The 22105-nt window shown below is 34.6% G+C and overlaps 1 protein-coding gene across 5 annotated transcripts in view; it reads right to left on the bottom strand.

Annotated features, from left to right (window-relative positions):
• opn5 (opsin 5) overlaps positions 1-15673 on the bottom strand; it is a 54683-nt gene extending 39010 nt beyond the window's left edge. The window contains exons 1-6 of one of the 5 annotated variants that reach the window (XM_073932878.1): positions 15635-15673; positions 5714-5789; positions 4513-4590; positions 2185-2281; positions 617-719; positions 222-340 (exon numbers count right to left, since the gene is read on the bottom strand). The gene's annotated coding sequence lies outside the window, so the exon portion shown is untranslated. Of the gene's footprint in view, positions 1-221; positions 341-616; positions 2282-4512; positions 4639-5713; positions 5790-15634 lie in introns of those variants that run through there. The other 4 variants (XM_073932876.1, XM_073932879.1, XM_073932880.1 and 1 more) reach the window with 4 other exon arrangements.
• Positions 15674-22105: the final 6432 nt, after the last annotated feature.

Raw genomic sequence — 22105 nt, 5'->3', positions numbered from 1 at the left:
TGGAAAGAAAATAATTTGACTCATATTTATATTCACATATTATCAGCAGTGTTTTTATTTCCTTACCGAGAGCCATAAACCCTTGGAAATCAACTTAGGTGTGAAGCTCTTCCATTAATCTAATGCTGGTTTCGCCTGATAACCACAACACTATGGAAAAGACATTTGTTTAATATAAACATTGTAGCTTTACACGGGATTAAGGAATATTGGCTTCATACCCGTTATGCAAGTTGATTCAGCGGCTGAAGGTTAAGAGGATTTGGTAAACATCTCTAGCACTAATGTTTGAGCTTCAGATCAACATAATCAGACTGGAGTGTTTGTGTCAGTATCTCACCTACATGCGCATAAATGAAAGAAACATGTCAATTACATCCACATAAAATGAAAGCATATTAGCATTTTTAATGATTGAAGTCTTATTTTTTTAAGGGAGGCAGTGTTGCATCATAAGGGAATGAAAATATGTAGAGGATCAGAAAGACCTTGTATAGGAAGATGCTTATTTTGCCCACTTCAGAGGTCTGACAGTTTTGATTATCTGGATGAAAATTCCTTATCACAGTTGGATGCAGAAATGCATTTAACGGCTTACTAAGAATGTTTTCCTTACTTGGCAGGGCTAAATCCAAGGTGTCAGCAAGCACAGCCACGTGTAGGTTACAAATGAAGCACACACTGTGTACTTCTGTATGTGTTATCAAATGCAAATCTGTCTAAATTAAAAAGAAAACAAATTTAAATTGACAAAACAGTATCTAGCAGTGAAAATTATTTTTGCTAGATAGCTAGCTGTTATTGACATTTGTAATAGTTTGAAGTGATATATTGTCTGGAACGGTGCTTGTAAATCACGTTACAAAAACATTTTAATCAATCTGTGCAGTAATGGCGCAAGCTTAACTGGTGCTCTGGGCAAACGTACCGAAAATGGTGTTCATGTCGCCACATCGCAGACGAAAGTAAAGCAAAATGCTTCACTGAGTAATCGCCCACTGTGCCTGTGAATCTGTGAACCCTTTTTCTGTTATATTACAAACTTCATAAATCATTAATTTATTTTATTTTCGGCTTAGTCCAGTAATTAATCTGGGGTCACAAAAACAGAATGAACTGCCAACTTATCCAGCATATGTTTTATGCAGCGGATGCCCTTCCAGCTGCAACTCATCACTAGGAAACATTCAAACACTCAGTCACACTCATACACTATACAGACAATTTAGCTTACCCACTTCACCTGTACCCGAGCACCCAGAGTAAATGCAAGCGAACACGAGGAGAACATGCAAACTCCACACAGAAACACCAACTGACCAAGCCGAGACGCAAACCAGCGACCTTCTTATTGTGAGGCAATTGAGCTACCCACTGCGCCACCGTGCAGCCCCAAACTGTGTTAAACTAACTTAGATGTTGTCTTAACTTAAAATGTTGTATTTTCAACATTAAGACAGAGCCGAGATCAATGACTCATAATGCAATTCATAAGTCAGAAAGATTGTTTTGAGATACGAAATTAAAAATTTAAGTAACCATGACTACCTGCCCAGTAGACACACAGCATCTTAATACATTAATATTAGGTTAGATTTAGGTCACCAGCATCTAAGGACAATGTTATTTTGACATCCAACAATGTTTATTGATTTCAGGTTGTGTTAGAAAGTGACCAAAATCCAAGATCAAGCCAACATCTTAAACCAGGGGTGTCCAAACTCGGTCCTGGAGGGCCGGTGTCCTGCATATTTTAGTTTCAACCCCAATTAAACACACCTGAACCAGCTAATCAAGCTCTTTGTAGGTATACTAGATTTCCAGGCAGGTGTGTTTGATTAAGTTGGAGCTAAACTATGCAGGACACCGGCACTCTAGGAACGAGTTTGGACACCCTGTCTTAAACCAACAACATATTGACGTCAAATACTGACATTTACTCATCAGGTATGGCAACCAAAATCCAACATCTGACAGATATCATGTTGTAATGTCCACACAACAACGTCAACCTGTATCGTCATAAGACTGATATTCTGTTGTTTTAAGTTGCGTTGGAAAGCAACTAAATGCAACATCTGTCAGACGTTAGACATTGACGTCGACCTGATGTTGGGTTCTGACGTTAACCCAATTTTCATTTCCAAACAGAATGTAGAATCCCATGATGTTGGGGTACAATGCCTGCTGGGTGTGACCTAATCAGTACCGCCGCTCCCTATACGCAGAGTACACAGGCTGCATAGGACCTCAACTCCGGAGGGGGGCACCATCTCGGCTTCTGAAAAAAAAAAATATATTTTTGTTTACTAATATCACATAAACTTAGTATAAATAAAGTATATATTGATAAAATGTTGTTAAATACATTTAAAAAATCATTTAATGATGGTTGCAAAAACAAACATTTTAAGTCATTTTTTCCATATACGTGCCCGGTCTGCTTATCTTAGCTCCATACTGCTATTGTCTTTTCTTTGGCATAAAGCTGACAAGTTGCAGCTTTATGCCCGGGAAAAGACAACAGCAGTCTGGTGCAAGTTGCAGCTCTGCCCGGGAAAAGACAACAGCAGTCTGGAGCCAAGAAGAGAAAAAAAGTACAAGATGAATAACATGCATCACTTTCAGGTAACCTCCATAAATCTGGAAAAGATATTTTTTTGTTGTAAATTAGTATGTTAATTAGTAAGGCTAACGTTTAAACTTCTCCACAACAGCACAAAATCTGCCTTATTTGTTGGTTATGTTCAGTTTCTTGCTTAGCTGCTGTGCAATGTGCTTTAAACAAGGACAGGACATGTTCTATGATTTTTTTGCATTTTGCCCCTCTTCCCCATGTTGCTGATAATTACTCAAACTCAATTATTTTTATTAACTTGTGCAATACTTTACCATTCTGTTTGCACACCAGCTACTGTACATACACATGCACTGCACAGTTGTTTCACTATATGTATTATTTATTATTATATAGTTATTATGTTATATAATTATATATCATTCTTTGCAATTATCTTTGTTTATTGTTTTGTCTATTTCTATGCATTTCTTATTGCTGCTGTTGTTATTGCTTGTATCACTGCAATGACAATAAAGTCTCTTTAGTCTGTAGTGGATTGGTGTTTTTAACAGGCTCGTTTTTCATTTTTGTACATCACAATATAAAATAACAAAACTGACTCATTCTGTTATTTCTGAAAGATCAATAATATAAAATGAGTCAAATTACTGTAAACCTCAGGACAGAAACCATTTTTATTGCAAGAATTCATTAATTTTTTTTTTCTGAATGTTAACAAAGTGTTTTTGTTGAAAAATACACTCAATAATTCTTAAAAAACACAAATTTCCACATTTTGGTTGAAGTTTAGACACATGATGAAGAGCGCTTGACAAGCCCATTGTTTTAATACATCTCATCAGTTTTTCTTTAAATGACTAATTTCTTTTGTATTGTACATGTAGGTTCGATGCTGAAGTTTGACCAGCACTGCTCCAGAGACAGCAGCTGTAGAAGACATGCAGAAGACATGTCAGTGTTTATTTTAATGTAAACTAATATTTTGTTATGTAAATATTTTAATGTTTAAGTATAATTTTGAGTGTTTATATGCATATATACATATTTACATATATATACATATATACATTTATATATATATACACAGTTGAAGTCAGAATTACTAGCCCCCTGAATAACTTGACCGCTTGTTTATTTTTTCCCCAATTTCTGTTAACGGAGAGCAGATTTTTTCAACACATTTCTAAACATAATAGTTTTAATAACTCATTTATAATAACTGATTAATTTTTATCTTTGCCATGATGACAGTAAATAATATTTTACTAGATATTTTCAAGACACTTCTATACAGCTTAAAGTGACATATAAAGGCTTAATTGGGTTAATTAGGTTAACTAGGCAGGTTAGGGTAAGTAGGCAAGTTATTATATAATGATGGTTTATTCTGTAGACTATCTGGAAAATATATAGCTTAAAGGGGCTAATAATTTTGTCCTTAAAATGGTGTTTATAAAATTCAAAACTGATTTTATTCTAGCCAAAATAATACAAATAAGACTTACTGTGAAAATTTCCTGAATCTGTTCAACATCATTTGGAAAATATATTAAAAAAAAGAAGAAAAAAATTTGAAGGGGGCTAATAATTCTGTGTGTGTGTGTGTGTGTGTGTGTGTATATATGTTTGTGTACCTCTGTGGGGACACCATAGTAAAATTTCACATAGGGCACCCTTTTGGCCAGCAGCGGCCCTGGACCTAATGCATATTTTAATGCAGCCAACATTTATTTTAGTTTTACTAACTGATTTTTTTTTTTTTTTTTTTTTTTTTTTACAGTTTGATAGCAGCTACGAGCTACAATTGTCTAAGCGAGAATCTAGCAGTGAAGAAAATATCAGCATGCAGTACCTTTCCCTTCTACAGTCTTTCATATAAATACATCAGCAATGGCCTGGTCATCAGGTTAAAAAAAGTAAAGATTTTTCACCTTTTAAATGTGTGAATCTGCACATGCTGGACTTCCTGCCCTTGCTGTTATACTCATCTGGTGTATTAGATTGAAAAGCTGAGATGACAGGAAACACGAAAACATCTGACCTGATACAGCTGATACCTGAACAGCAACATCTAGATGACGTTCATCAATAAAAACATGAATCGATAAAGAATTTCACTGAAGTAAAAAGAATGACTATTCCCAAACTACTATCTACAACTGTAAAGTCTCTTCTTAATTTACACTCAACGGCCACTTTATTAGGTACACCTTACTAGTACCGGGTGGGACCTCCTTTTGCCTTAATACTTTGTGGCATAGATTCAACAAGGTACAGGAAATGATAGCATCACGCAGTTGCTGCAGATTTGTCGGCTGCACATCTGTGATGCGAATTTCCCGTTCCACCACCTCCCAAAGTACGGATTTGGTGATTGTGCCTACATGCATTGAGTTGCTGTCATGTGATTGGCGGAGTTAATAAAGTGGCTGGTGAGGGTATATTTGTTCATAGGAGTCATAAACTGTGGTTTAAAAATTCTACATTATCTGATTAAATATTTACACATTTGTATATATCCACACTATTTTCAATTTTGTTGCCTAATTTTGTTTCTCTCTTGGATATCCATAAATTTCCAATTTGAACAACCATATTGTTCTAAAAAAAAGTGTAAGTAAAAGTTTGGTGTGACTTAAAATTTCAGTTTAAAATGTCAAAAGCAGAGCCAAACAAGGTCCATTTGCACCCTTAATAGTAGCTTGTGCAGAAAAGCAATGAAGTGTTGGCAGCACATCAGAGAAATGCATTAGCAGATTCACACATAAATATCACACATGATGTGAATGTATTTGTAGGGTAACATCGTGACATTCAAAAAAAGGTAGATTTAGGACAGCCTTAGTTCTGATTAATTATGAAACTAAAATATGCTGTAGCATTTCTCATCTGGTGCCACAAAAGGATGATAATGCAATTGCTTACAGGATAATGTAGATTGATATATTAGAGTTATGTTACACATGACTAACTGCACTAGAAGAGGAAACACTGACAAAAAAATTAAATGGTAGGGACTAGTGAATCCAGCTATATAAAGCATGATTCAATTTTCTTGATTAACTGTAATTTAACATCTTGAGTGTTAACTGTGCATTATGTGATTAGCAAAGAATGTTCAGAATGACTTACATCTGGAGCTCTAGCCTTGAGAACAGAAGTAAAAAAAATGTCTGAGATCAGCATGAGAGTATGTCTTCATTTAAACCTGGAGGGAAAAAAGAAATTGAAACTGTATAACATATAAAAAACACAATTACGTAAAGTTTTTTTTTAAAATATATATACAGACTATTCAATTTCATTAAAGTAAAAGGAGAACAATCTGATTATTTTAAGAGTGATTTCTAGTTTAAAGTGATCTTTTTTGTTTGTTTGTTTTATTGCAGAGCTACAAAAAAGGCCAACTGAAATGAAATGTTTCATTTAAATGTTAATTGTAAATACATAAATAAATACTTTGTAAAAATGTAAATACTTTCATTTGACAGATCACATCTGCGAGCAAATCAAGGCAAAATCAGCTGCAGCTTGACCAGTGTAACTCCATTCTGTTATAAATGAGATTGTTTTTACAGTAATAAGTTCATTATAAAAATGTTTAAAAACTTTATACTTTATTAGTTCATACAAAGCATTGTTTTAGAATTATTTTTTAGTATTAGTAAATAAATAGGAAGTAGCAATGACAGCTATATTTACCTTCGGCCCACTAGACTCTATCTAGTTTGTTTTTTTCCCTTCATAAGAAAAAGTTTGGGCACCCCTGATATAAAGGGTCAATTGTTCAATTAAACTCATCACCTAATTTTCATGTGGGTAATATAAATTGTATTAACACAACTGCATTAACAACTGTTAAATATTCACTTTCCTACCAAATTAAAATGCATATTATAAAGAATCCTCTGCAGAATAATTAACTGATAAATGAAGCAGTCCCCAAAACGCAGGTAGCAAAAATGAAAAGTGCAGCACAAACAACCAGGCAAAAAAAAAAAAAAAAGAAGATAACGGCATAATAAGGTATTTTAGATCGCCACAGGCTGTCCAAGATGTAGGTCACTTTCCTTCAGCAGAATATTAAAGAATGTTTTTTAACTAAAAATGTGATCCTTGGTGATTCAAAAAACACAAGTCAAAGACTAAACTGTGCTTTGAGAGTCAAACAATATTAATAAGCAAAGAAAATCATCAGTGGAAGAAACTGAAAATCATCTAAAAGTCTTCTTTAATATTCTAATGAAGAAAATAAGTCACATAAACCTTAAATTGGCAGATTTTCATTTTTGGGGGTATCCCTTTAACCCTTTCAGTGCTAAATAGCCACTGTCTGCGGATTTGATATTAGTCTGCATTTGATTTTTAATGTCCTTGAGCAGTTTATTTGGATCAAATCACTCCATTTTCATTAGTCAGGGATAATATACAGTCAGCCAGTGAAGCAGCCTAAAGGGCTTTATTCTGCAATAACAACTGTGGACATACAATAGATTATCCCTGCTATTTCATAGCTACTTACCAACTTATGTGTTGTTGTTAGTATTACTACTACTTACCAAATATGTGGACATAAAATTTTGATTTGAGTATTTTAGAACCTTACATTGATGTAACTATATATATATATATATATATATATATATATATATATATATATATATATATATATATATATATATCTGTAAATGAACAGTTTTCTGAATTTTGTGACTCGTTTTTTTTTTTTTTTTGTATGTTTTAATGGCATCATCGGACCTTGATTTTTCCTGTGATTGATGTTAAAGCTTTAATAAGTGATCATCATTGACGATTTTACTAGTTTGAAGGAATATGTTGCTTAAAATTGTGCTGTAAATTACATTAGAAAAAACTGAGAATAAATCACCAGTACCTTTTCTGACTTAAAGATGCCGTATGTAAGTTTGAAACCCAGTGGTCAAATAAGTATTGCACCCCTGGTTCAAAACAAACGCAAGTGCAGGTTGCCAGATTGACGACATCAACAGAAGTGTGCCTAACTATTGAGGCTAAACGCTGATTTAAGTCGTGTTCTGAATAAAAGCAACCATACGCGATTAGAAGGAATATTCTCCATATTAAAAGGAATTTTTGTTTCAACCAACACCAGAAATTGATATATTAGAAACGGTTTCTATTTCATGCAGCTGAACAATGGGATAAACTGACAATGGTACACCTTATGTGCTTTATTCAGTGTTAAATGCTAACAATGTGAGTTTGAATGCCATTTTACATGACATGTATTGCCATACTACTGAAAGCAGCAGCATATAGTTCACCTCAGATCTTGAAAATTAAATAAACCGTTCGATATTAAACTTTAGAACTGTGACTCAGTGCAAGCCAACACATATCAGTGATTTAGCATGTACATTTAATAATGTTAAAGAGGTTTAATGTGTTTTAAATAGATTATAAACTAGAGATGCACGGATGGCGGTTACAGCCGCGGAATCCGCACAATTTCTAATTGTGGGTGTGATTGAGCCTACAAGGCTTAGCTACGATATGAAGTTTTTATTACTTTTTTTCAACTGTTTGCCAAAGCATGCGACTATAGCCTATGCCTACATTAAGATATTTATGTTAATACACAGCAAAATATGGGGACCCAAAACAACTCTATGGGTGTTAATTTCAACACTTTGAAAGTGTCTCATGGGGTCCACTCAAAACAAAGTTAAATCAACACTTTCAAAAGGGTTGGCATATTGACACCGAAGTAAGGGTTAATTTTAACTCTGGGCAGAGTTAAAAAATTTAACTATATTTAACACCGCCTGGTGTAATATATTGTTATTTTATTCAACTCTCTTGAGTGTAAATATGGTAAAAAGGTCAAATAGACTGTAAATTACAAAAGAAAAAAACATTTTATTTGAAAACATTCACCACTTCAACAATTCATCCAGTTTTTAAAATGCAACAATGTCAAATATGCTTTAAATGTTTTATTAGTACAGACAGTATCAACAAAATATGTATGACCAGTGCTCAAAAAGGCTGTTTCAGTCCTTTAGTCCAAACTTGATGTGTTATCAGAGCAATTTGAAAGTTCAATATAGTGTCACTCATAGTTTACTTCTGAACTCATAGTTTTCTTCTGAAATTACATTTTAAACAACTTGGCTTGCAAATCTTTCACTTCTGGTGTTTCCTTGGTCCTCCATATCAAACACAGCAGTTTAAATGAAGGTATAAATGCTGTAAACTTGTGTGAAAACAAACTGGAGCTAGGAAATCTCATCAAGCATGTCCTGTGAATGAAGTGCTTCCCAGCCACAGGATGACCTTTTTATCCATGACGATGTAGCAGCTGCTGATCGCTCGTCTGTTGGTTCCTGATGCACGGATATAGGGTGATGCTCATCTAAGAACTCTTCAAGACTCCAGCATGGCTAAGAAAAATGTTTGAAAACAAATTGCAATCAAATTCTATGATATATTTAAAAGAACATTTAAAGTAAATAAAACATTCAAGAAATCTAAACTCACCTTTTGAAAATCTTCATGATGATCCACAACTTGACTCTCCCAGCTGGTTGATGTGACAGGATATGGAAAAGTAGAAAAAACACACACATCACTGTTGCATCTCCAAAAACAATTAGGTTAACCACTATGACTAGAACTGGAAAAACAGGCAGCTGTCTGTCCAGAATCCTGAATTTAACACAACACTTGGAGCAAAATTTAGAGGAGCTTAAAATCTTTTATATCATTTAGTGATGCTGACTTCCCCAAAATATTGGCCACAGTGTAAAAAATATTCATAAACTTCATAAACAACAGTTTTCTGTAAGCGTGTGCGTGCGTGCGTGCGTGTGCGTGCGTGTTTCTTTACCAGATTCAACTTGTTAGGCTCTTTCAGGTCCAGTATTGAGGCCACCTTTACTGGAGTCTAGCAGATGTTTCAGGTCCAAATATAATCTAAAATATTAGGATAAGCAGAAGTGCAAAGTAAAGAGCAAAACATTATTTAAGTAACAGTTCACCCACAATACAAAACTTATCACCTTCATGTCATTCATTATTCTTTAATGCTCTAATACCCTCTCAGCTTATTGTGAAACAAATACAGAACTTTATCAAACATACCTTCATTATTATCACCACATATGACCAAGAAGGTGTGCTTGGTCATTTCACCAACTCTGGAAATACACCATCCGTCTCTAATCAGCCACCGTCACAGGTTCTTGTGTTATTGTATAGAGAACTGTGGCTGTTAAAAAAACAACAAAAAATTAGTATCTAACACATATGCATAACCTTCAGATAAAAAAGAGAGATGAACATCACAAAGTATGCCTCACACTTTTTCAGATATCTTTTGATTCAGATGTTGATTATTGATAATAAATCTACAAATCAAACCTGTATCATCATTAGGCTGCTCAAATATGAATCAGTTGATTAAATTTACAGACAGGCGGCTGTTTACAACGCACTAAATTGTCTTTAATAAAAAGGAAATGTTGTGTACAGTACATGCTAAGTTTAGCCTAGTTTTAAGCACAATATCATGCGGGAAAAAAAAGCTTGACTAAGATGTTCCTGACTACAGAAATAGCCTAACTTACTAACGTCCGACATCCCGAGTTGGGAAAAGTAATTTTCGGGGGATAGAGTTGATTTGCGGGAGGTAGCGGGAGAAATGAGTACCTAAAGAACAATGCTGAGTTGCGCGCGACGTACCTAACGTTAAAGAGCGGTGGGGGTGACTTGCGCGCGACGTACCTGAAGAGCTGGGAGGGATGCGGTGGAGAGGGGTGTGCAAAGTGTTTAATGACCGGGCGGGAGACGCGCGATTTCCGGGAGATTATCATTCATTTGCGGGCATCTGGGAGTCTCTGTGCATTTGCGGGATAACGTTAACGTTAGTCCCACAACTTCCGGGAGACTTCTGTAACCTTAAAAGTCTGAGAAAGTGCAAACGCGGTCATTTAAAGACATTAATGTTAACATTCCGACTTTAATAGTTGTCAACACTTAATATAATTCAAGCGTACGTTATCACGCGAGTCTATGGACTAACGGTATATGGACGGCCACGAATGAACCAGTTTAAAAGGGCCGCGGTGTTTAAAACAACCAAATTAAAGTACACGAATAACAAACAATCATATGTTTCAGTCAGGAAGCCTTTTACAAGTAAGCATATGTTCATTTACTCACCAGATATGTTTTAGAAACTCTCCAGAGCTTATGGAAACCGTCCTGTGTTGCCGTTAGCATCTGGGCAGAGTAGGTTAGGCTGCTCCGGTGAATCCCTCGCTAGTTTGCTTCGAATTAAAGGAGAAGTGTCGATTTTATTTTACAGATGGGTAACAACGCACAAAATGGCATTAAGCGTGACAGAAATGTGTTGAACATGTACATTTGATGTTTTATGCATTATGTATGCGTGAGCATATATAAAACATTCTTGAAAAGAAGTGAATAGTAATGCAGTTAAGCTAGATACACAAACGACCATGAATGAACCGCAGAAGTTTAAAATTGTCACTCCATTCTGAAGTTATTAACTTAACAATATGTTTACAACTGTATTTCCTTAGAGAAAGTCAGTAAAATACCAACATTTAGGTAGTTTGACTCACCAGTTGCTGTTCTAAACCTCAGATGGAAAATGGCGTCTGGAAAATTCTTCAGTGACTGGGGCTGCATGAATTCCCGGATGTTGGAAATAACACCACCAAGTGTAGAAAAGATAACTCCTTGATTTCGCACTGAATAAAATCAATTCTAACTCTTATTATATTCATTTATCAAAATCTAACTCTTTAACGTCAACACTTTACTCTGAAATGCTTCAACACCGAGAATTTAACTCAGATGAATTTGCTGTGTATTTTTTTTACTGCCTCTTGTTTCTTTTGGCATATAAAATAGATATTGTCTGATAGAGATATCAATAAAGGTTCATCTGTGGCGCAAAAATGGTGTTGTTTCCGATTTCTACAAGCTCAATAACATCCACAGCAATAAATAAATAAATAAATAAATAAAAAGTCGAAAAACTGTGCCCATTAATGTGCAAGGCAAGCAGGTAAGTTTTTTGGGTTGCTATGGACAACTACAAATGTAAACATTATTAGGCTATAATTTAAATGACTTATTATTCTATCTATTTACTAAAAAAATAAGTGAAACAGGCATTTAATAGTAGGCTATAGCATGTTAAAATGATGTGTCAAAATGCGTTTTCTATTAGGCTACAATAATAAAAATAAATTGTACGGTACAGTGCGTTTAATTTAGGCCATTTATTTATTTTTGTCCCTGTGCGCCGATTGGAGGCGGAGTTCACTGCTGATATTCTGAGAGCTTTATAGGGTGCTTCTTATTTCTTATTTGTGCATCCTCGTTTCCTTTCCTTGCTTTCTTTCGTCGTGTTTCCACCCCTATATGATGCGAGGGAAGGACGCAAGGAAAAGACTTAAGGACCGAGGAATTGAATCAAGTGAAAAGACACGTCCTCGTATTGTTTAGCGTCACTTCAAAGCGTCAATAAATGATGGATTTGACTTGCACGTTTGGATTAACTGCATGCCATTAAAGTCATTCTCTATTCTCTAATAATCAATAAAGAAACATTCATTAAATAATAAAAAGGAATAAGCCATTCAAATAAAGAACTCAGTCAGCAGATGGCGGGCGGGTGCGGTTTTAAAAATTGGTCAAAAATTTTAGTGCGGATGGATGGCGGACGGATGATGAGTTTTGTGATGCGGTTGCGGATGAAATAATAGCCCATCCGCGCATCTCTATCATAAACCTTACCATTTTGTTGGAGTGCAGTAAGTGCACTTATTCTGTGCTTCTGAATGGCTGTATTTAAATTTCTGTCAAGTTTCCTCTGGTGCAAACAGACATATTACTTATCACCGCAAATCTCAGAAATATAATTAACTAAACTGGCGGTGGGAGGGACCAAAGAACCAAAACAAAGAGCATTCTGGCACTTAACTCACATTTTCAAAGCAGAATAACTGACTTCAGCATTTTTTTCTCAGATAAACAAGAATGTTCACTTAGCATGTTTCTTAAATATCTACAAATATATTACAGTCTTTACACGCTTTAGATAAGTCAAAAACTTACATACAGCACATTTAAAAGTTTTCAAATGTAAATAAAAGACAGGTTTTCTTTCCACACAATGATGCCTCTTCTACATTGTCTTACTATCTTTTGGGAGAAGCCTGTGCCATTTCTCTAAAAATAAAATAAAATAAAATTGCTGGTGGAATAAAATTGTCTAAGTTAGATGTAAGATGTATGATCAAACTCTTGTGTAGCTAGTTTAGAAAATTCATAAACGATTACCTCCTGAATTCCAAAAGGACTATACATGCATTACATACATACATATGGATAAATTTGCTTAAGATGAAGCTTAAAAAAGAATAAACAATAATGTAGTCAGAAATCACAGTATAGGCAAGAGTATGATAAGCAAACTTCTGTAACACTTTATTTTGATGGTCCATTTGAGTATTAGTAGATTGTCAGCTTAAAATCTGTTGATACTGCTCCTTCAATAGACATTTAACTGACTAAGACACTTTGCAAGTACATGTCAACTTAAACCAACCATACCCCTCACCTAACAGTCTACTCAGCCTGATCTGACGAGAAAACGTAAGTATTTTACGTTTTGCCATTTTAGTGGCTAATTCGTACGAATTCATACGAGTTAAGAAATTGTACGATTTTAAAAAGGAGGCGTGGCACCCAACCCCACCCCTAAACCCAACCGTCACTGGGGGATGAGCAAATCGTACTAAAATGTACAAATTAGATCGTATGAATTCATACGAATTAGCCACTAAATGGAAAAGTTACGAATTGCCGTGAGATTGTGTTGTTATAATCTAGTGAGAATTAGTTTGCATGTAGATGCAGTGTAACTTAAATAAACAAATATTATTCAAAATAAAGTGTGACCCACACTTCACATTAATATTGCTTTGACAGAGCCTGTTTTCTATTATTAGCTAACACTTTGCAATAACAGTGCATGAGTAATGATGTACTAATATGTACTGTGTTTAAACACACGTCTATTTAGTGCGCTTACATTGAGAAACAATTGAAACATGTTTGTCTACATCAAAACGAACAGTTTAAACCAGGGCTGCCCAAACTTTTCCTTATAAAGTTTCAAAAACAAAAAACAAATTTCATTGCGAGCCATAGGCTGAAGGTAAATATACTGAACTGAATTACATTAAATTTGCCATGGATAGTTTATTTCCTAATATTGCTAAATGAATAGAAGACATTACTTTAAATTGTATTAACTAATACAGAATGACTTTTTAAATGAACACTTAATGCAATAAAACCATAAACAATCACATTGGTAACACACTGAAGTCCAGAGCTGAATACACTAGTCAAGCAGAATCTGCCTTTGTTTTGCTCACCAAAGTCTTTGCTTTGTCCTCTATGATGACAGTATGTACATTTTAACAAAACCAGATTAATTTACACCATTTAATTGAAACATTTAATTTCATTTAGCTTTTAACAATAAAACATCGAACAAAGTGTTACATTACATTTGAATTGACAATCTTGTTCCTGGAGATCTACCTTCCTCCAGATTTCAGTTGCTACGCATATCAAACACACCTGCCTGTAATTATCAAGTGGTGTTCAGGTCCTAATTAATTGGTTCAGGTGTGTTTGATATGGGTAGCAACTGAAATCTGCAGGAGGGTAGATCTCCAGGAACAGGATTGAGCACCCCTGATCTAACCCATTCCCATCATTTTACCCCCTCTCAGATTGGATGCCGGGCCAAATTAAAGGTTTTTAGGAGCCAACTTTTGCCCGCAAGCTCTAGTTTAAGCATCTCTGATTGAAACAAAAGAGATCATGATTAGTTAAGAATGAGTTAATGATAATGTGCCTCTCCAAGTAAAGTCATGAAATTAACAGATCATGAGTTCATGTTAGCTACATTTAACCTGAGAAAACGAGTTTAATAATACATTAATAAACATGAACTAGTAATTAAAGTAGCAAGATATAAACTCGCGTGACTCATGTTGTAGTTAAAGTTAGTTCATGGTTAATGCATACCTTAAATCATCATTAGTTCATAATGAAAATACATTTAGTTTGACATATTAGTACATCATTATTCATGTCCTGCTGTTATAAAGTGTTACAGAGTAATGTGCTATTCTCTGATGACAAAGCTGACTTCAGTCTTAAGTGTCACTAATAATAATACTTTATTATAACTTAAAGGTTTTCATTATTATTGGTTGAAAACTTTTCAAATTTTCCTCATTCATTTACCATAAAACGACACCTCGCCAAAAAACTCTCCTATTTCTGAGATATGTGAATTTGGACTGGTTTAAGAGTTCATTCCCACACATCCAAGACGATAAAACAAACAAACATCTGAATCCATCACTACTGACGTGGCCACAACCATAGAACTTTCACACAAGTTAATAGACACCATTGATCGTCACGAGTTTGCTCCAAGAAGGCTTTCTAGGAAAAAGCACAAAACAACTCTATGAAACCGCCAAGACTCCAGTTCATGAGCTGTCAGCTGACTTGCTAAATGAAGCAACCCTTTTACTAAGCATTTGGCACAATGATGCAACCACAATTCATTTCCTGATGTCTTTCTCAGGAGCCTGGAATGGGAAACAATGCCTACATACAATACACAGCCAAAAGCAAACGGGCAGCCCTTCTGATGACGTCAGGCTATGGGTCCCGTGAACACAAATCCTAATTCAGTGACACAAAAAGGAGAAACGCACACGCTTCTATTCATTTTTGGCGGGGTTTAATTTTATGTTCTCTTACGCCAGCTCACTTTTGATGAAAATGTAACAGTAAAAACTACAATATTGTCATTTTTTTAAAAACATAAATGTACTGACCATTAGCTTATCATTAAAAATAAACGACAAAATTATAATGTTACATTTGATCTAAGTTGAATGGATAGGTCACACAAAAGTGAAAATGTACTCATTATTCACTCACCCTCAAGTGGTCTCATTCCTTTATGAGTTTCCTTTGCATGGTAAACACAAAAGGTTTGGAAAAAAAGTTAGAAACCTTTAACCACTGACTTCCATAGTAGGAGAAACATTTACTATGAAAGTCAATGGTTACATTTTTCAAAATAACTTCTTTTGTGTTCACAGAAAAAAGGTTGAAGTTATTCAAATAGTACATTTTAAGAACAAACTTGCAGGATTAATTGTCAGAATGTTTGCTTTTAACTGGTCAAAATGCCACAAAAAGCATGCATACACTGAACAAACGTTGATTTATTTAACCCAATGGTTGAGTTAAAAATATTTGATGCTTTGTTGGGTAATTTTTAACCTTTGTTGGGTTATTTATTTAATATCTCATCCAGTTGGGTAAAAAAGTAGAATTTCAACAGTAAACTAATGACACAGAACAGCTGTATTTATATGCATGCGTAATGTTTTGCGTTAAAAAGTTTATTTAAGCTCCAATGCAATATGAAAAGATTTTTATATCTGTTTGACCAGCACTCTTAATTAATGATGATACAAACGCTTCGTAACCGATCTATATTAAACAGATAATAACCTTCCTACCTTCCGTGTTTATCTCTATATTTTGTGTAATGTCTGGAATTTAAAATGTAATGGAAATAAAACATTTTAAGTAATTTTTTTTAAACCGTATGTTGTTTATTTACCCAGACATACTTATAAAATTAATAGTAGTTAAAATTAACACTTCCTCAGAGTTTATATGAGAACCACTATAAAAGTGTTAAAATAAAAGTTTTGAAAGAGTTAGCATTATCAACACTCAGAGAGTGTTATTTAGCAAACTCTTCTAGTGCAAAACATTAACACCACAAAAGATCATGAACACCATCAGTGTTATGTGTTAAATCTCAGGGTAAATTTTCAACACTGCACAAAAATATATCTTGTTTAATATCGGCAGCACTTTATTAACCATTGGGTTAATGTTTGAGGAAAACAATTCAAAACAGTCACAAACCATATCTTCTCATATTTTAACCAAAAGGAGCAGTTTTAAGACAGCTTTATTCCTTTAGTTTTAATGTAACATAGCTAGTAAGAACAAAATAAAGATGAAAAATTATACTTTTTTTGAGAGATATTTTAAATAAAAAAAAAAAAAAAAATATATATATATATATATATATATATATATATATATATATATATATATATATATATATATATATATATAAATTTGGATGTCAAATGTCTATATACAAACATTTTAAGTACAGTACTTCTACTCACCAGTTGCTTCATCTCATGGCTCCTTGTGGCGAAAAAATAATAATAATAATAATAATAAGTTGTCTGGGAAAAATCCTAAAGGGATATTGCTGCATAAATTCCCGGATGTAGTAGTAAACAGTGTATAGCGTTAGATACATGTAACACTGTATAACAAGGAGGTAAATCAGCTTCTAACACTAAGAGGGTTATTTTATCTTTATCTTACGCTACAATTTTAACACTTTACTCTGAATTACCACAACACTCGAACTTTAATAGTTAATAATTTGATAGTTTTACCAGAATGGATAAATTAACATTAACATAGGGTGGCCCTCTCGCTACACACCATAAAGGTCGCTAATTCGAGCCTGGGTCAGTTGGCATTTCTGTGTGGAGTTTGCATGTTCTCCCCGTGTTGGCGTGGGTTTCCTCCAGGTGCTCCGGTTTCTCCCACAAGCCCAAAGACATTGTAACTTATTAAACTAAGTAAATTTCATATGTAATGCAATCTGTTTAATTCAGTTTGACATCATATACGTTCAATCGACTCATAAGGTTAATTTGATTCAGCTTAAAAATTTAAGGCAACCAGGATTTTTTACAGTGTACCTTTTTGTCTCGCCCTGTCTTTATATTTTAGTTGAAATTACATCACACATTGTACAAAAAAAGCTCATTTCAAAGCACAGGACTTTTAAAAGTTCAACTACAATGCAGTTACCACAGAGTAATCAATGCATTGCAAACATGATAGGTGACACACTTGTAAAGAATAAACAGCTAAAAGCTTTCAAATATTGAACAATTAAAACCATGTTGTGAGATTAAATGTAGGATGAATTAAGACATTTCTGCTTACCTTCATTTGATCCATGGCAAACGTCAGCTACAAATCAGGTCCACGCTTGTCCAGAACTCTAGATTACTCAAGCCAATTTACAACAAACATTACAGCTTTGACCAAATGAGCCTATGGTGTTGATTTTATTAACGACTGATACAAGCAAAAATATTTGTAATTAAACAAGTAAATTGAATCTGAGAATTTTTAGGTCTTTTGATTTAGTCTATATGTGCTCTGCTGTACGGAGTGGTAACAGTTATTTCAAATTCATTTCTCAGTGACAAACAAACAAGCAAAATACAAGCAAAAATATTTGTAATTAAACAAGTCAATTGATGTCTGCTTAAGCAGATTGTGTAGTCGGTTACTAATTTAGTGGAAGTCAGATTTTAGAATTTCTGATTCAGAGAAAAATGCTCTAAAAGAAAAAAATGTTGTGTGCTTGAGTAAAATGTTATTTATTTCTTACAAATTAGAAAAAAAACGTAATTTAGCCTTTTTTCGCATGAAAGGACAAAGGTGGCGGCACGGTGGCTCAGTGGAAGGAACCCTAGCTGGGTCAGTTGGCATTACTTTATGGAGTTTGCATGTTCTCCCCATGTTCACGAGTGTTTCCTCCGGGTGCTCCGGTTTCCCCCAGAGTCCATAGACATGCGGTAAAGGGCATTCACTGCGTAAAACATATGCTGGTTGAGTTGGCGGTTCATTCCGCTGTGGCGACCCCTGATAAATAAAGAGACTCAGCCGATGAAAAATGAATGAATGAATTGACAAAGGTGTCATCTTTTCAAACAAGTATGTAATAAAAAACACAATACCAATGTCTTTAAAGACTTAAGAAACCAGTATATTAGCTATTTGGTGGAATAAATTTTTATCAGACCAAATTAAAACATTTGTTAGTGTTAGACCAATTGTCTTTTAGTTATTGAAAATTAATTTAATTGTAGTTTTAAATAGCTAAGAAATGCTGTCAGACCTCAGATTTTACCCAAGCTCATACATGATAAATTCAGCAAATCTGAGAATTTTTAGGTCTTTTGATTTAGTCTATATGTGCTCTGCTATACGGAGTGGTAAGTTATTTCAAACTAATTTCTCAGTGACAAACAAAGCCAGCTTTGTACAATTCTATATTAGTGAGGAGTCTGCGAGCTGCAGATGCCTTTGAAAAGGGCATAATATTGACACATGCTCCTGACATCTGTCTGCTTTTATGACATTAGTGCGGTGATGGATGAATGTGGTGTAAACAGGACTGCTGTATTCTGGCATGATCTGTCAAGCTGCTGCACAGAAGTGAACTGGCTCTTAGCGGCTCAGCAGATGGAAAAGGGTCCGTCTCGCAGCATGGCTCTCGGGTCGGAATCCAGACTGGAGATTTGCCAAGAGGCTCCTGCCCTCTGCATGAAGTCTGAGTTTATAATAATGAAACATCTCTAAATGCCCATGCTCTCTGGTGGAATTAACACTTGTCAATAAGACAGCTAAAAGGCTCAATTAAACGTGACCTCCAGACATGAATGGATTTGTGAGTCAAGGAAGGAATAATTGCCGATCAAAGTTTGATCATTAAAGATGTAAGGTTGCAAATTAATTATTTCAATTTTAAGCACAATTGTAAAACACTAAAATTGTGAAAAATTGAATGGATGCATATCTCCATTTCTAAAAATGTATGAGGGATCTACGGAATTCAGTCTTATTAAATTTAGATAATTTCTATGTCAATTAATTCCCCTATACTTAATGTTTATACACTCACCGGCCACTTTATTAGGTACACCCTACTAGTACTGGTTGGGCCTCCTTTGCCCCTTCAGAACTGCCTTAATCCTTCATAGCATACATTCACAAGGTACTGGAAATATTCCTCAGAGATTTTGATCCATGTTGACATGATAGCATCATGCAGTTAAGCAGATTTGTTAGCTGCACATGATTTACTCATGCGTCAGCAGGCCGCTTTTGTTGTTTATTTTTTAATATAGGCTGCTTGAATAGTGTATTGAATAAGCTAAATTAGCTGTAGTGTATGAGTGTGTGTGAATGAGGGCGTATGGGTGCTTTCCGATACTGGGTTGTGGCTGGAAGGGCATCTGCTTCATAAAACAAATGCTGGAATAGTTGGCAGTTCATTCCACTGTGGCAAACCCCTGATAAATAGGGGACTAAGGCAAACGAACATAAATGAATGAAAAGTGTATTTTTTACACTTACAAATAACAAAATTGTGGACAGTATACAGGAATTTAATTGAGATTAATATCTGTATTTATTTATTTAATATATATGGCTTTTGTCTTTTATAAAATAGGAGTTGATAAACACATTGGACACGCACATAAACATAGCATTTTGATTGAATGCAGTGGGCCGCTCTGGCCCAAAATGCCAGGGCCGATTTTTTGCCCCAGTCCAGCCCTGTGCACATCCATGATGAGAATCTCATGTTCCACCACATCCCAAAGGTGCTCTATTGGATTGAGTCTGATGACTGTAGAGGCCATTTGAGTACAGTGAACTCATTGTCACATTTAAGAAACCAGTCTGAGATGATTCATGCTTTATGACATGGTGCATTATCCTGCTGGAAGTATACGATGTGTACACTGTGGTCATAAAGAGATGGACATGGTCAGCAACAATACTCAGGGAGGCTGAGGCGTTGACACAATGCTCAAATGGTAATTGGTAATGGTACTCAAAGTGTGCCAAAAAATATCCCCCACACTTTTACAGCACCACCATCAGCCTGAACCGTTGCTACAAGGCAGGATGGATCCATGCTTTCATGTTGTTGATGACAAATTCTAACCCTACCATCAGAATGTCACAGCAGAAATCAACACTCAATCCGGGTCTTCTATTGTCCCATTTTGTTGAACCTGTGTGAATTGTAGCCTCAGTCTCCTGTTCTTAGCTAACAGGAGTGGCAGTCGGTGTGGTCATCTGCTGCTGTAGCCCATCCGCCTCAAGGTTGGATGTGTTGTGTGTTCAGAGATGCTCTTCTGCATATCTCAGTCGGTGGTAACGAGTGATTTTTGGAGTTACTGTTGCCTTTCAGTTGCCTTTTGATCAACAAGGCATTTGTGCCTTTCTCTGTGAACCCTAGAGATGGTTGTGCGTCAAAAATTCCAGTAGATCTGCAGTTTCTGAAATGCTTAATCCAGCCCATCTGGCACCAACAGCCATGCCACGCTCAAAGTCCCTTAAATCATCTTTCTTCCCCATTCTCATGCTTGGTTCGAACTGTAGCTGATCGTCTTGACCATGTCTACATGCCTAAATGCGTTGAGTTGCTGCCATGTGATTGGCTGATTAGAAATTTGTGTTAATGAGCAGTTGGACTAAAAGTGGCCGGTGAGTGTTTCCATATACATATTTCTATATTCATCCATCCATCCATCACCATCCATCTATCTTTGATGAACCAAATACATTTGCTTCTTGCAAACCACTAAACTATTGAAATCAACATTTATATATCTTATTATTCAGGCATATACTACTAGTTAACTAATATGTTAATAAATGCTTTATTAACTAAATTTCATGCAGTTTTGTGACCTAATCTAAAGTGAGGACTATTTATGCTTTATAAATCCATTATAAAGGACAAATAAAGGCTTAGAATCAAATAAACAATAACATTTGCATTTTTTTTAATAAACTCTACAGTGATTTTATTTTAGATCAGGTTGCAAAGATTTATTTTTCATTTGAAGTACAGTTTCATTTGTGTATCTTTAAATGAATAGGAATGAATAATGTCTTTTTTTCCTGTTTTGAATTTAGCTGAGCCTTTATTTGTCATTTATAAAGAATTTATAAAGCATAAATAGTCCTTACTTTAAATTAGGTCAAAAAATTGCATAAAGTTGAGTTAATAAAGCATTTATTAACATATTAGTTAACTAGTAGTTTATGCCTGAATAATAAGATATATAAATGTTGATTTCAATAGTTTATTAATCATTTACTTACTCATTCTGAATGATCATAAAAACCCTCAACTACTCCTAAATACAAATGGTTTGTAAATAATGTGATACTTAATTAAGTAATGAAAAATAAATCATTAAAGTATGAAAGTACAATTATTAAGCACATTTTAAATATGTGTGTAAATAAAGAATAGAGCATTTGTAGCTGCAGTTATAAACTGCTTACTAACGCTTATTAATATAGAGTTAATGCTTAACAGATTATGAATTCACTATTTGCTAATGCTTAATAAATGATTTATAGTGTGTAGTTATAAAGTTTTACCAAGATTTTTAGGTAAAAAAAAAACAAATAGCAGCAAGTAACATATACAAAGAGCAAGTAAATAAGGTAAATGTCTTATACAATAAATAA

This window comes from Danio rerio, chromosome 20 (assembly GCF_049306965.1).
Source record: "Danio rerio strain Tuebingen ecotype United States chromosome 20, GRCz12tu, whole genome shotgun sequence".
NCBI lineage: Eukaryota > Metazoa > Chordata > Actinopteri > Cypriniformes > Danionidae > Danio > Danio rerio.
Note: the sequence above shows the minus strand (reverse complement) of the source record. Positions and strands in the feature narration are given on the sequence as shown.